The following is a 15,208-nucleotide window of genomic DNA, read 5'->3' on the forward strand; positions in this document are numbered from 1 at the left end:
AATAAAAGAAGAAAAAGAACCTCTGCTCATCCTCACTCCAGATCTCTCTCTCTTTTAACCTATAAGATGTACTATGATTATGTTTTGATTCTGTGTAATGTCTGTATGTGGGAATGTGCACATGAGTGCTGGAGCCTGTGGCGGACAGAGATACCAGATCCCCTGGAGTTGGAGTTACAGGCGCTTGCAATCTGCCTGGTGTGGGTGACAGGTTATCAAACCTGGGTCCCTCGGAAGAGCGGGCAGCCCTGCTGCAGACCGCTTTTTCCATTCTCTGTGTACCACATTGCCTTAACCTTCACAGCAGAGGAGGGCCTGGAAACAAGATCATGTGACTTCCAGGCCCTGTGTGGCTTCTTGGTTTATCTGGAATTGAGCCTGGCCTGGGATCTAGCCCTTACCTGCTTTCTCCCACACTGAAGAATGAGGAACTTCCAAACTTTATGTATTCACTTGTCCTTATCCTCAGGGCCGTGGAGTTCAAGGTCATTCTCCCTCACCACACAGCAAGCACAAGGCTGGACAGACCGTATGGAAACGCGGTCTAAATAAAGAAACAAATGAGTTTTAGAAACCTTCTGTCACTGTTCGGTTTTCTTTGTCTTTCATTTGCTCCATAATTGGCTTTCATTTGGGATTATTTGTCAGCCTCCTAGAATTTCATGTTTGACTGTTTGTTTTCCAGTTCGGGGTATCGGACCCCGTGTCTACACAGTTGCCCAGCTCCTCCCTGCCCTGTGGCCTGCACTATTTTCTTCACGGTAGCTACCACGGTTAGGATTCTGCTCCAACTCCAGCTGCATGACCGCACATGCGCAGTTCAGGAGCTGAGCAAGGGGTCTTGCATCTTACGTCATCAGTGTGCACTGGTGATTACGTGCACAGTGCGGTCACGCAATCTGCTCCTGCGTGGCGTAGCTCCCTAAGCCCACCTGCATCTTAAAAAGCCAAGCACAGACTCCTCTCCCCCCTCTCTCTTTTCTGTTCTTTCTTCCCCTCATTATCTCTGTCTCTCTGTTCTCTGCATGTGCTTCTTTCCCAGGCTTGGTTCTTTTGTCCTATCCTCCTCCTCCACCACCACCACCACCCGCTTCCTCCTAACAAAGCTCTGATACTGGGTTTTGTTGTGGCTAGTGCCTGCATGCACGGTTAACCAGCTCCGCTTATCATTTTTTAAAAACAACAACCACAATCTGAAACATGTATCTTACCCTCACTATTTCTGTTCTTGCCCCAGCTAGGCCATCAGTTCTGGGACAACAGAGGCAGGAGACTAGGTCCTACGCTCACCACTGTGACCCAGTGACTTAACCAGTGCCCAGGACACATGGGATGTTCTCACCTGAAACATGGCCACTGAGTACCCTCCCACACCTGCCCAGGCCGGCGCCATTGTTAAATTCTTGACTGAACTGAATTGTAAAGTTGTCTGGGGTCCTCACAACCTGGTGTTATCGCTTCTGTTTTATAGTGAGGCAGAAACTGTGGAGGGTGGCTTGGCTGCCTCTGGCAGTCAAGCTAGAATCCCTGGGATGTGTGTGTGTGTGTGTGTGTGTGTGTGTGTGTGTGTGTGTGTGTTTGAGCTAAATAACATCATGTTGCACATGCTGGTCTTGAATACATTGGATCAAATAAACCTGTAACGTCAGCCTCCCAAAGTCTGCAAGTGGGAACCACCGCACTGTCTTGGCTGTTCTTTCAACCCTCACGTATGTGCTCTTCCTAATAAAGGGTCCTAAGCATGTAAACAGATGAATCAGTGTTTATGAACGTCCTCACCTGGATGTGCCTTGGGGTACCTTAGTCTCAACATCACACACATGAACTCAGGTCCTTCCTGCAAAGATGTGCTCTCTGCCCACTCCCCTGATTGCCCAGGCCAGAAAAGCCATTGCCCTTTGCCTTTTCTGTCCCTTACCCGCCTCCCCCCATGCCACCTACCAGTGAAACATCCCTAACTGCTCTCTGGTGAGCAGAGACTACTGTCTGCCTCAGGCCCTGCCCCCCTTCACTCCCACTCAGGGGTCCTGGCACTTTCCTTGGTCTTAGAATAATACCCCAAACCCTTAACTTGCCCCTCAGGACTCAGTATGTCACATGTCTTGTATCATCCCGCCTCACCTCCCCACTTGAACCCACACCACACATTCAATGTCTGCAGGAAAGTGCACTGCATGGGACAGGAAACTGAGTCTGGCTCATTCACTGCGGGAATTGATGACATAATATTTATGCTAACATTAGCTTGCATTTTAGAAACTTGCTTTTTCAGCAAAAGAAAGGAAAATAAAATACTAGCCTTGACACTAGAAGGCTTCCTGATGTGTGTAAAGCATTGGAATCTAGTCCCAGCAATGAGAAATAAAATAAGAAAGGGAAGAAGAAGGGAGGGAGGGAGGGAGGGAGGGAGGGAGGGAGGGAGGGGGGTGGAGAAGGCAGGGTGCACAAATAGCAGGTATCCAAAGAGTTAAACTTCCCTTGAAATGGGGAAGATGCCAGTAGGTGACGGTGAAGGCCCAGTTCCATCTACTGCCACCAGAGGGCAGGCGGGGCCTTCTTAAGTGGAGTTTAAACCGGCAAGGGCTAGGGTCAAATAAGGACAGTGTGAGATGGATGGGCTTTTCCAGGCCTAGGCCAGGTGAGGCTATCCTATATACCAAAGGATGTCAGGTTTCTCCCCCAAGGAAGTCTGGGATCCACATTCAGAAGAGAGTGCAGCATGCCTGGTGTGTGGGGGCAGGCCTACTTCCAGGAGGTGACATTACAGAAAATGCAGCTTGTTCATTTCTTTAGTGGAGTAGACAACACACCGGGAAAATGTCAAAGTGTGGGTTTCGGAGCTGGTGCTGTGGCTTACAGTGTTGAAAGTGTGTCAGTGCATCATCAACACAGACCTTTAAGATGCCTGAGCCTGTGAGTTTCCTGGGGCCCATTTCAGGATTCTATGCTACAAAAAAGGAAAATGCCCCCGAAACAGGTGTGTGTTGCTCATCTCCCAGCATGCCTGAGGCACTAAGCCCGTTACAGCTGTGGCAGGCTGCCTTTCCACTCCTTGCTCACCTCCCGTCTCTACCTTTGCCTTCTATTCTCGGGAACCCCAGGATAAGACAGACCCCGCACTGAACACTTGCACCATGGCTGGAGAATGAGCTCCCAGACCACCAGATCTTCCTTGCACCAAAGGCAAAGACTCAGTCTGCCACATAGGCCTTTCTCAGCTACTGTGGACTGATATGTACCCCCATGCCCCCCAAAAGACATAGTGGAGTCCTTATCTCTAGATAAGGTCATAATCCGACCTTATTTACCTTTTACTGGAGTAATCATATTACAGTGAACTCATTACAGTGTACTCAGTACAGTAGTACTATCCTAATTTAAAAAAAAGGAGGGGGCAAAGTGGGAGATAGATAAGGTACTTCTATTAAGACTAGAATTAACCGGGCGGTGGTGATGCACGCCTGTAATCCCAGCACTCGGGAGGCAGAGGCAGGCGGATCTCTGTGAGTTCGAGGCCAGAGTGAGTTCCAGGACAGGCTCCAAAGCTACAGAGAAACCCTGTCTCGAAAAAAAAAAAAAAAAAAAAAAAAAGACTGGAATTATGTTGCTATGAATCAACAGACTTTGAGAAGCTAGGAGAGACTCCTAGAACACAACTTTCCCTAGCAGTAAGACAGCTTTAACTGTCAATTTAACACAACCAAGAATCACCTGGGAAGAGAGCCTTAATGAAGGATTGTTTACACTGGGTTGGCCTGTGGCCATGTCTGTAGAAGACTGTCTTAATTAAGTCAACAATGTGGAAAGACCCAGCCCATCATGGGCAGCACTATTCCCTATGCAGAGAATCCTGAACTGTACCAGAATGGAGCAATCAAGCTGAGCATAAACAAGCAAGCGTGTGGCATACATGCATTAATATCTCTCTGCTCTTGAGTGTGGCTGTGACTAGCTGTTTCCTGACCCTATCACTCTGCCTGCCCCACAGTGGTGGACCATAACCTGGAGTTATAAATTAAAATAAACCCTCTCTCTACGTTGCTTCTTGTCAGGGTATTTTCATCACAGCAGCAGAAATGAAACTAGAACATGGTGTATAAAGGAGTGTGACCAGGGTTGGGGATTTAGCTCAGTGGTAGAGCACTTGCCTAGCAAGCACAAGGCCCTGGGTTTGATCCTCAGCTCAAAAAAAAAAAGAAAAAAAAAAAAAAGAGTATGACCACCTCCGTGCCTTGGTCTCAGATTTGTGTGTTCAGAATCCTGAGAGAACAAATCCCCATTGTTTAAGCCACTCCAGTTAACAGTACATTGTGGCAGTCCTATGAAACCTGTGCTCCAGCTCTGTGTCATACCCGTGCCTCCACATAGGCCTTTTCGAAATGGAAGCAGCGATGTCTCTTTGTGAAGCCTGCTGTGTGGTCATTGAGACTCCGTTCTCTCTGAGCCTCACACTCATTCCTTTCTCCCTTAGAGAGCAGGAGAAGCCAAGGATGGTGCCTCTTATCTGTAGCCCCAGCTACTGGGGAAGCTGAAAAAGGAGCGTGTCATGAGTCCAGGACTTTAAACACAGTCTGCATTACAGAGACTCCATCTCTCTTTAAAAAACAAAATGAATGAAAATGGGGTGAAACTAGAGTCCAAGCCAGAAATGGGGGAACATGCCTATAGTTCCAGCACTTGGGAAGTAGAGACAGGAAGATCAGAAGTTTATGACCAGGCTATGCTCGGTGGTGAGTTCCAGGCCAGCTTGAGCTCGGACTGAAGGTAGGAAAGGGGTAAGAGCCCCAGCCCCAGAGAAACACCTAGACAAACACTGACTGATGTGATGGGTGTGGCTGATGCTCAGAACTGGATGCCAGAAATCTACTTCCGCCAACACCGGAAGGACACAGCTGGAGGATGAAGGCAAGGATGAGAGCCAGGGCTAGAGTCCTGGCCGCAAACCCCTAACACCACAGTTAGTCTTGTGCCAAGAGTGTTGCTTGTGCTTGTATTCATTCAAACAAACAAACAAATTTTTGGACTATTTGTGCTTAAAACTATGCTGGGGAAAAACTATTTCTTTTAAAGCCACCCAGGGACTGGGGAGATGACTCTGTGGGTAAAGCGCTTGCTGCAGAAGCATTAGGACGCAAGTTGTGATTCTCAGCTAAAGTGTTGTGTGGCATGTGTGCCTATAGCCTTGGTCCTGGGAGTCAGCAACAGGCAGGTCCCTGTGCTGGCCTGCCAGTCTAGTTCGCCTCATTAGTGATTCTCTGACCAAAAAGCAAGTTAAGTGGGGGAAAGGATTTATTTGCCTTTCACTTCCAGGTTGTAGCCAGTCATTGAAGGAAGTCAGGGCAGGAACCTGAAGTACAAATCGTGAAGGAGCAGTCTTGCTGGCTTGCTCACAGGCTCATGTTCAACCAGCTTTATTATATAGCCCAGGACCACCTGCCTAAGGTCAGTGCTGCCCACAGTGGACCAGTCCTTCCCACATCAACTAATAAGACAATCCCCTGTAGGTATGCCCACAGACCAACCAGATCTGGGTAATCCTCAAATTGAGACTGTGTTGAGTTGAAGTGCTAACTAGGACAGTGAGGAATTCTTAAAAAAAAAAAAAAAAAAAAAAAAATGACTTGGAGAAGTGATTTAAGAAGACATCCTGATTTCAGTCTCAGGTCTCCAACTGCACCTGCATGGAGAAGGACTTGTATACACATATGTAACACCACACACACACACACACACACACACACACACACACACACACACAGCCACATGGCTCTTGTTCTCATGATACGTGGAATACACTGGATAAGACAATGTGAACCAAATAAACCCTGGAGTGATCACTTGGAGAAAACAGAAAAATGGGATCTGCTATGAAGGACAGTTTGAAGAGGAGGCAGAGAAAGGCTGGGCTTTGCAGAAGACACTTACAGCCAGGCCTGGGGCTTTGGACTTCTGCAACTTCGGCAGCACAGGTGTCAAGGTTCTGCAAGGGAAAGAAATGTGTGACTATCACACTCTTGACCTGGACCCTCTATGCCCAAGAGATCCTAAACTGTCCCAGAATGAGCCCTCATGTCCCATGCAGCCCTCAGGGCTGACACGGAATGTAGCTGGAGTTTTTCTGGTCCTGCCTGGCTCACAGTCAGGACAAATCTCTCTCACCTGACAGTCCCACATCCACTCAGACCCAACCAAGAAAACACACAGAGACTTATATTGCTTACAATCTATATGACCATGGCAGGCTGCTTGCTATCTGTTCTTATATCTTAAATTAACCCTTTTCTATTCATCTATACTTTGCCACGTGGCATGTGACTTACTGGTACCTTACATCTCGCTGGTCATGGCGGTAGCTGGCCGGGTCTCTCTGCCTCAGCTTTGCACTTCTCTTCTCTGCTTGTCCTGCCTATACTTCCTGCCTGGCTACTGGCCAATCAGTGTTTTATTTATTAACCAATCCGAGCAACACATTTGACATACAGAACATCCCACAGCAATGGAAGAATCCAGTTCTGGATGGGAAAGACTTGTGAGCATGGCCGACTCCCTGTGGAGGGCAGCTGCCTCTGTGTCCATCAGTAAGGAAGGAGTGTGAGATGGCTCCGATCACATCCAGAACTGGCCTCCTGACTGGCTGTCACATTTTATAGCTTTGCACTTCTACTTCCCAAGGCAGGAGAACTTCCCTTGGTATCTGAGTGACTCCATGCAGGTGGAGTTGGACTCCATTCTTCCTAGGCCTTCCCTCCAGCCACTCCAGGTCCTATTCCTCTTGACCCACTCCTTCCCTGTCTTAGGGTTTCTATCGCTGTGAAGAGACACATTTCATCATGGCTGGCTTACAGTTCAAAGGTTTAGTCCATTGTCATCATGGAAAGATATGCTTGTGTGCAGGCAGACGTGGTGCTGGAGAAGGAGCTGAGAGTTCTACATCTTGATCTGCAGGCAGCAGAAGGAGACTGTGTGTCTGTCACATTAGGCCTAGCTTAAGCATATGTGAGACCTCCAAGCCTGCTTCTACATGACACACTCCTCCAAGGCACGCCTCCTCCAAGAAGGTCACACCTTATAATAGCACCACTTCTATGGCCCCAGCATTTACACACATGAATCTTTGGGAGCCATTCCTATTCAAACTACCACACCCCTAAATTGGTCCTCCTTTGCTGTGGGCCGCAGGAATATATCATAAGAACTCAGCTGGTTATGGCAAAGTCACTACCTGGAGGGATCAAGGAATTCCTCCAGAAGAAGCCAAATTCCAAGGAGCTTTTGGTGTTATTTGGCTTGTTATACATCAGCTGTCTTCTGTTATGAAAATCATGTGTGCCTTCATAGTTTTCCCAAGTGACTTTTCCCTAAGAAGGGCTGACAGTGTGGTCTGATTACTCTCTGGACATTCCAGGTATTTGGAGAACAGCCTCAGGAAAGACTTTCTCTGGAATCAGATATCTCCCTTAGCCACTCTCAAGGACTAACAGTGATAACAAGTCTCCTGATTTAAGGTAAATTCCACAAGGAGACACTACCTAGGTCAGATGGACATTAAGTAATAGCTTTACACAATTTAGCTTGGACCCTCCTTTCTTACAGCCTTACTAACTTTATAGACCTCTAACTCCTCACCTAACCACTTCTAGGAATATTTAGATAACTTTCTGTGCTAACAGCTATGCTCAGCCAGAACCCCAGTTCAAGCCCCCCTGTAATTATCATCATTGGCAGCATCCGGCCAGGTCTATCCCCAGATGGAGGAAAGTACCTTATCAGAGACACCTCTGTACTCTCTAAGAACAGACTTAAGCATCCAGACTATCTGTTTGAGAAGGTCTGGCGGATGTGCCAATTAAGCTTAACTTCCTCCTTTCCCAAATCTTAGCTCCAGTTTCAGATCTCCCTTTAACTATCACCAGAGGCATCTAGCTGTGCACAGGTTGCCTAGCGACTGAGCACACTTGCCCCCACCCAGAAGATAATGGCAGATAGCTTGGACAGATAGGAGCCACAGGAAAAAGAAGACAGTTTTATTTTCTCCCATTGACCTAGCAACTTACAGATTCTTAACATTTTCTACCAGTCACATTTAAGACTATAGTTGAGCACATAAGATCCCTCTTCTTAGATATTACCTGAATTTAGCCTTTAGTTAATTCATTTCCCCATTGGTCACTTCCCTTTGGGGTTGCAAATGATAATGGTTATTGCCTCTCTATGTGATTCTTATCACCCCTCCGTTTGACCTTGCAAGCCTGGCTTTGCACTGCCAAGGGATTACTGCTTGTTAAGTGTATATATACCGGGACTTCCAGGACACTGGAAGACAGAGAAGAGAAAAGAGAATGGAAAAACTAGGTGGGTAAGAACTTGAGAGGAACAAACTGAGATGGGGAAGAACTAGACTGAAGGGCTAGAAGAGAGTACTAGAGGAATGAGATGGAAGATGAGGAAGAGCCAGAAGGGGAAGAACAAGATGAGAGAGAAGATGGGAGAGAAGGAGATGGGAAAGGAGCTGATATGGGAAAGAACTAGATGGATGAGAACCTAGAAGGGACAGAACTGGATGAAGAAATTAAGATAGAACCTGGAGGGGACAACAGATAAATGTAAAGAGAAACTGGCAAGAAAGGAGCTAAAAATGAGAGCAGAGTATAAGCTTGTAGAGAGAGAACTGACACAGAATAATAAAGTGTATGAACTAAGGAGTTTCGTGTATGTAGACTCATTTCATTTCATCAAAGATTAATTGTCAGCTGGTTATAGATTCTTCCCGGACCCTGGGAGAGGACTATTGAGGGGCTGGACCCCAGTAGTTCCCGATACTCCTTCCCTCTGCAATCCCCATATGTGAACGTCTCACAGAGCCCAGAGCTGGCCTCGAAGAAGAATTGGGTGACAGGATCCTGCATGGGTTCTGGAAGGAGGGTGTAGGCAGAAGGCAGCTGGTGGGTTACAGAGGAACACTGTTGTCCTTCTCCCATGGACGTTTGTACCTTTCCACTTGAAAGATGAAACTCTACAGAACCCGCTTTTGTGGAGGAGAGGAAACACTGTGTCTTCTTCACTCTGGTTGTCCTGCAAAGACGGGGCGACAGAACACCGAGGGGAGTCTAAAACCTTGTTTATGCGTCTTTCCATCCTTCCTTTAGTTGTACGAAGCATATTTTCTTCTTGCAACTCAAACAACTAAATAAAGACGGCCAATGAGGTGACTCGGGGAGTAAAGAGGCGTGCCACAAAGGCCTCACAACTTGGGTTTGACACCAGGACCCACAGTGAAAGAAGAGAACTGAGCCCTCAGAGCTGTGCTTCACACATGCACATGTATACACACATGCACATATACACACACACATATACACACACTCACCTGTATACACACTCACACATATACACACTGTATGTGCATACACACAAATGATGCTTTGAAATGAATAATATTTATTATAGAACAGACCATAGCTATAGCAGATAAATGACGTTTTGAGGACTATTTCTTGACATTGGGGAAATGGCTGCAGTGTACTGTAAAGACATCCTATCTTTGTAAGGGCTAAAATCCATGTTATTTAGGAGAATGTGGCTATGGGCCTTTTGTAATCATCAGACTTCACTTTTAAATAAAGTCATACCAAAGAAAACTATTCTTGGTGTGTCCCTGGATATGGACTACAGAGCCCCATGTCCAGCCCGCTTATTAACTCGTCCCCACGGCTCCTATCCCACACCACGAGGGCTCAAGGAGCATCTGCAACCCATAGACTATTCCATCTCTGATACAGTGGTCACCGCATAGTGCTGCCACCTTTAATGATGAAAACTGAGCCACTGGGAAGCCAGATATTTCACAAGGTACCACTGTGAGTTTCTGGGGCTACTCTGAGTTTTGAACGATTGAGGATTTGGGATTCCACAAGCCATCTCATCAAATTTAGGAAGACACCGGCTTAGTGTCAAGGTGACAATTAGAGGACAAAGCTCTGAAAAAGCTCAAGTGAAGAGATGCATGGGGCAACGGATGGCCGTCTCCAGGGTGCACCTCCCTCCAACCACAGGGGTGTGTTTGCCAACCTGGAGGCTCTCCAAACCCACAGGCTAGGGGCTTTATTGAAGTTTTGTTACGTAGGCGTGCCTGAGTCCCTCATTGGCCCTTGGTAATTGAACTCGGTCTCAGAGACCCACTGACCTTCCTGGAGATCATGGAGGGCAGGCCTGAAATTGCAAAAGCTTTAATAACCTGGCTAGGCTTTCCAGCAGCCAGCCCACATCTGACTGTCTGTGGGGTTCAAGCTTTGAGTCATTACATTAGCATATGCAAATCAGTAGAAATTGTGAGTCCCCGGAGAACCTTTCTGGGAACTTGTGGCAGAGCCCCAATACTTGTTTTTCTTCTGTTTTATTTTATTTCTTTTATCATACTACAGTGAGGTTCAAGGAAGGGGCTGTGGCCTTGGATGGGCAGCAACAGAGAATACCGACAGCCTCAGATGGAAGCTGGGGTCCCACAGAGCTTTCTGGGGAACATTTGATAAGATAAACTTTTTAGAGTCCTGAAGTGTGCTTAGAGCTAAAACTTCCTATTTTTTTCCCCAGAGGCAGGAAAACTCCAGAGGGAAGCTGGCCCAGTGGTGCATACCTAGAACCCCAGCACTTAGAGACCAAGGCCAAGGTTGGAGGTCTAAGGCCATCCTGGGCTGCAGAAAAAGAGTACTCTTCAAAATGAATTAATTGATGGATGGATCAATTAATAAAAGTTTAAATGTCCAGACAGAGCTTGGCTCTACTCAATCTCTCCCCTTGCCTCTTGAGTCCCTTCAAGAAACATCGTCATTTTCCTGACCACAGAGGTGAACCAAAATTTACCTCCCAAGAGTTGCTGATGTCACCCTAGCTGGCCACCAGGGTGAGCAAAAGGACAAGAACTATGCAGAGGCCAAGCAAAAGCTCACCTGGGCAGGCTCTCTCTGTGTCACCGGAGAGCTGCCAAGGCTTTCCAGACCTAAGCAGAGAGGGAACTGATGAGATGGGAGGGGAGCTGGGGAAGGAGAGGAGCTGGGGTCGGACATCTCTGTTGCCCTGTCTCTTCCTGGCTCAGGCTGCTGGCTGCTGGGGTCAAAGGGCTCTGGAAAGCACTGCACAGACCTGGAAGAGCCATCCTTGACCTTGCAGGTTCGCCTTGCAGATGTGGGAGAGGCCTGAGCAGCAGTTTTTGCAAGGGTGCCTCTCTGTCCACTTTCTTCTGGAGTGTCAGCACTGAGCAGAGCTCTGAGTACCAGGATTAGAAGAAGCAGAGGGCAGGGAGAAGGTGCCTTCCCCACACCTCCAGGAAGTGCTGGACTCTGGGGCCTAGCCAAGTAGCAGAGGGGACAAGACCAGAAGGAGGCAAGCCTCAAAAAACCAAAGATGCCGCTACCCCACAGAAAGACCCAGCTGAACTCCAGCTTTATGCCTCTTTGCATCTTGGTGCAGGTCACTTGACTTCTGTAAGAATGACACAAAGACATGCACAGATGCACAGCACACACACACACACACACACACACACACACACACACACAGAGAGAGAGAGAGAGAGAGAGAGAGAGAGAGAGAGAGAGAGAGAAGACTCATTGCATAGACTCCAATGCATTGACCCACACTTTGTGCACAGGTTAAAGGGAGTGATTCTTAGTGTCACCCTACCCAACAGCTCCCATCGATGCTGTCCAGGTGTGTGTGTGTGTGTGTGTGTGTGTGTCCTCTGCTGCTCTCCCAGGCTCCAGGGTCCTGCAGTTCCTCAAACAGAAAAGCACCTTCTCTATAGACTTGTCAGCACTGATGAGGTTTCCTTCAGTTCTGCTGCTCAAAGAATGTCACTAAAAGAGAAGAAGCTGGGGCTACAGGAGCAGCTGCAGGAAAGAGGGGCTGCAGGAAAGGCAGCTGCTCAGGCCTGAGTTCAGATGTTACACCACATCTGCCAGATCAGAACCTGCATCTGAGAGCCACCAAGTCACTGTGCTATTGTTGCTTAGGAAGCAGCACTTCTCCTGAACTTTTTGACACACACTGCTAAGCCTCACAATGATATGCAGGATGGCCTAGAACTCATGATCCTCCTGCCTCAGCCTCTAAGTGGCTGAATTACATGTGTGTGCCTCTACATCTGATGCCTTCAAACCTTTTTCGTTTGTTTGCTTGGTTTTTGAGACGGGGTTTCTCTGTGCAGCCCTGGCTGTCCTGGAACTTGCTCTGTAGACCAGGCTGGCCTCTAACTCAGGGATCTGCCTGCTTTTGCCACCACTGCCTGGCTTAGTGCCTTCAAGTCTTTGTGTGATTAAACTGACAGGACATTAACAAGCTGCAAACACACCAGCTTATATTGAGAGAGAAACACTTTTCTTATTCTAACTAGAAACAAACTCTTGCAGGCTGTGGAGGTTAGTATTGTAAACATCAAACACAACCCTCATCTCAAAAGGGAGAAAAGGTAGCTCATTATTGGGTGTGGTGGCACACACCTTTAACCCCAGCACTCAGGAGGCAGAGGCAGGTGGATCTCTGTGAGTTTGAAGACATCCTGGTGCTGTGGGATGTTCTGTATGTCAAATGTATTGCTCTGATTGGTTAAAATAAATAAAGTGCTGATTGGCCAGTAGCCAGGCAGGAAGGATAGGGTAGGCGGGACAAGGAGGGAGAGAATTCTGGGAAGTGAAGCCTGGGGCAGAGAAATACTACCAGCCGCTGCCGCCATGACATGAAAGATGTAAGGTACTGGTAAGCCACAAGCCACGTGGCAAAGTATAGATTAATAGGAATGGGGTAATTTAAGATAGAAGTAGATAACAAGAAGCCTGTCACGGCCATACAGTTTGTAAACAATATAAGTTCCTGTGTGTTTACTTGGTTGGTTCTGAGCGTCTATGGGCCTGGCAGGTGAGAGAGATTTGTCCTGACTGTGGGCCAGGCAGGAAAACTCTAACTACACCCTGGTGTACAGAGTGAGTTTCAGGACATCCATGGCTACACAGAGAAACCCTGTCTCAAAGGAAAAAAAAGAGGTAGCTTATTATAGTGCCAAATACAAGTGGCCATAGCCCAAGAAGGCACACTTAGGTTACCCCAAATTCCATGTTCCAACTGCTATGAGATAAGCCCACCAGAGACCAAGACATGTACACTCCTAAAGCTGAAAAGAAAGTCTTTATTGCCGGCTGGTGGCTGCATGGGGAACTTGCCCAAATCATGATGCCCTGGGCCTTACAGCCCTTGGTCTTTTATGCACAAAAGCCACATCCAGGCTGCCACACCCCAATCAGCAGAACTACAGATGCCAAAAGGGACTTTCCTAAACTATGGAGCAGATGTTTGATTGATTAGGCCTTTGTTCCCATTTTGGCAGGTGTTGGGGGCCTTCGTGCTAGGTTTTAAAGTCAGAATGGTGCCTCTAACATGGCATCAGTTGTGCTAATTTCTGGGGGCCAGTTACACAACATAGTAACAGTCTGGTGATGTTTTTATAGTCACAGAACAAAAAAAAGTCATAAATCAAAGTGCTTTTCAAAGGCATTGGTGGAGACGTTAGGGAAGGGGGTACAGCAAAGTAGGGGAATTTTGCTATAGGCCTCAGATGCTAGCTGCTGAATTTCTTAGCCCTGTGATTGGTTGGAAAATAGGTGGAGATCTGTTCATACATTCCAAAGGATTTACCTAATGATCACAGAGACATTAAGTCATGTGCAGAGGAGTATAATAAATGGCCATTAAGGGAGCAAAAGATGCCCCAGGAGAGTTTGATCCTGGACTTGCAACATTCCAACCTCTCCATATCACTGAAGTTCTAATCAGTTCATCAGCCTTGCAGAAGGTTCTGAGGAACGTGCAGTTCTTTCCAGTATTAAGATGGCCACCACGTAGAATGGTTTCATCAGTCACTTACTGGGCTACCACTGTGTAGCTCAGCAAAACCTGCCCATGGTTCTGAGTTACTCAGAAAAGTGTAACTGTTTCTTCTTTCTCTGTTGTCTTCCGGCTCTGGGTTTCTCACTGTTTCTCTGAAGCTACCTCCTCCCACCTTAACCCAGGGCTGCTGCTCCGAGGCAGCTCCATCTTCCCTCCTCTGGGCAGCTGCCAAGGCTTACAGCTTGCCTGCCTGTTGTTAGTCTCAAACTCTAATAAAATTTCCTGGAACTTAAAAAAAGAAAGGAAAAAGAGCATTTTCCACAGTCAAGTGGACCTGGGGTTTTGGCAAATTAGTGTCCTGGGCCCTGAATCTCTGAGTTTGCAAAATGGAATTTATAAAAGCAGCATGCCCCCCACCCCTCTCCAAACATTAAAGTAGGTACTTGAGATTACAGAACATAGAGGACTAGAGTTGGAAACAATAAATAATTCACAGCTCCCGAGAGAAAAGTTTGGGTCTTATCTCAGGCCGACAGAGGGGGCTTCTTTTCTCTGCCTGGCAGATGGGGCAAAGAGCCTGCACTGTTTTGTGAGGTGAGCTACAACCACCTCTTACCTTATTCCTCCGAGCCGCCTACCAACCAGCTACGGATGGAAACGTGAGATTTCCACCAAAAATGGGAACCGAGACCGCCGAGATGGCGTGCAGCCTGGCCAAGCACTCCCTTGATGACGGGAAAGGCCAGTTTGGTGATGGTGGACAGCGCCTGGCAAAGCTTGAGACACTGCCATTCCCCCGTCAGACCAGGAGAGGGCGGCACACCTCACCCGCATTAGAAAGCGCCTAGACAGCCTCCAAGGTCCGATTAGTCCAACATGACAGCTCTTCCATAAACGCTTCTTAAAGTTTCGTGGGTTTTCTGTGAATCTTATTCAACTTCTTTCCATGAAACAAAAGTCACAGCAAAAATCTTTTAGAGAAGGGCTCATCTCCATTTTCAAGCCCCTCTGAGGATGCAGCCACTGTGAAGATTCTTAAAAATGGGGGTGGAGTGGAGTAGGGGGAGTGGAGAGAGGGCTCAGGCTCTGCTTGGGATCCCAGCACTGACCACAACCGTCCAGTAACTCCAGCTCCAAGGAGCTGACTCCTTCTACTGGCCTCTGTGGGCCCCGCACTCATGTGCACACCCTTAAAAAAATAAATCTTTGGGGGTTGGGGATTTAGCTCAGTGGTAGAGCACTTGCCTAGCAAGCGCAAGGCCCTGGGTTCAATCCTCAGCTCCAAAGAAATAAATAAATCTTTAACAAATTTAAAGATTCTTTAAAAGACTTT

General features: G+C 47.4%; 1 long non-coding RNA gene across 1 annotated transcript; it reads right to left on the minus strand.

Moving 5' to 3' along the window:
* Positions 1-427: 427 nt before the first annotated feature.
* Positions 428-14,628, minus strand: LOC118581507. Its single transcript, XR_004944708.1, has 3 exons — positions 14,492-14,628; positions 5,926-5,980; positions 428-544 (listed from the first exon to the last, which is right to left on the minus strand). It is a non-coding gene; the product is annotated as an uncharacterized LOC118581507 (long non-coding RNA).
* Positions 14,629-15,208: the final 580 nt, after the last annotated feature.

This window comes from Onychomys torridus, chromosome 4, assembly GCF_903995425.1.
Source record: "Onychomys torridus chromosome 4, mOncTor1.1, whole genome shotgun sequence".
Taxonomy (NCBI): Eukaryota; Metazoa; Chordata; class Mammalia; order Rodentia; family Cricetidae; genus Onychomys; species Onychomys torridus.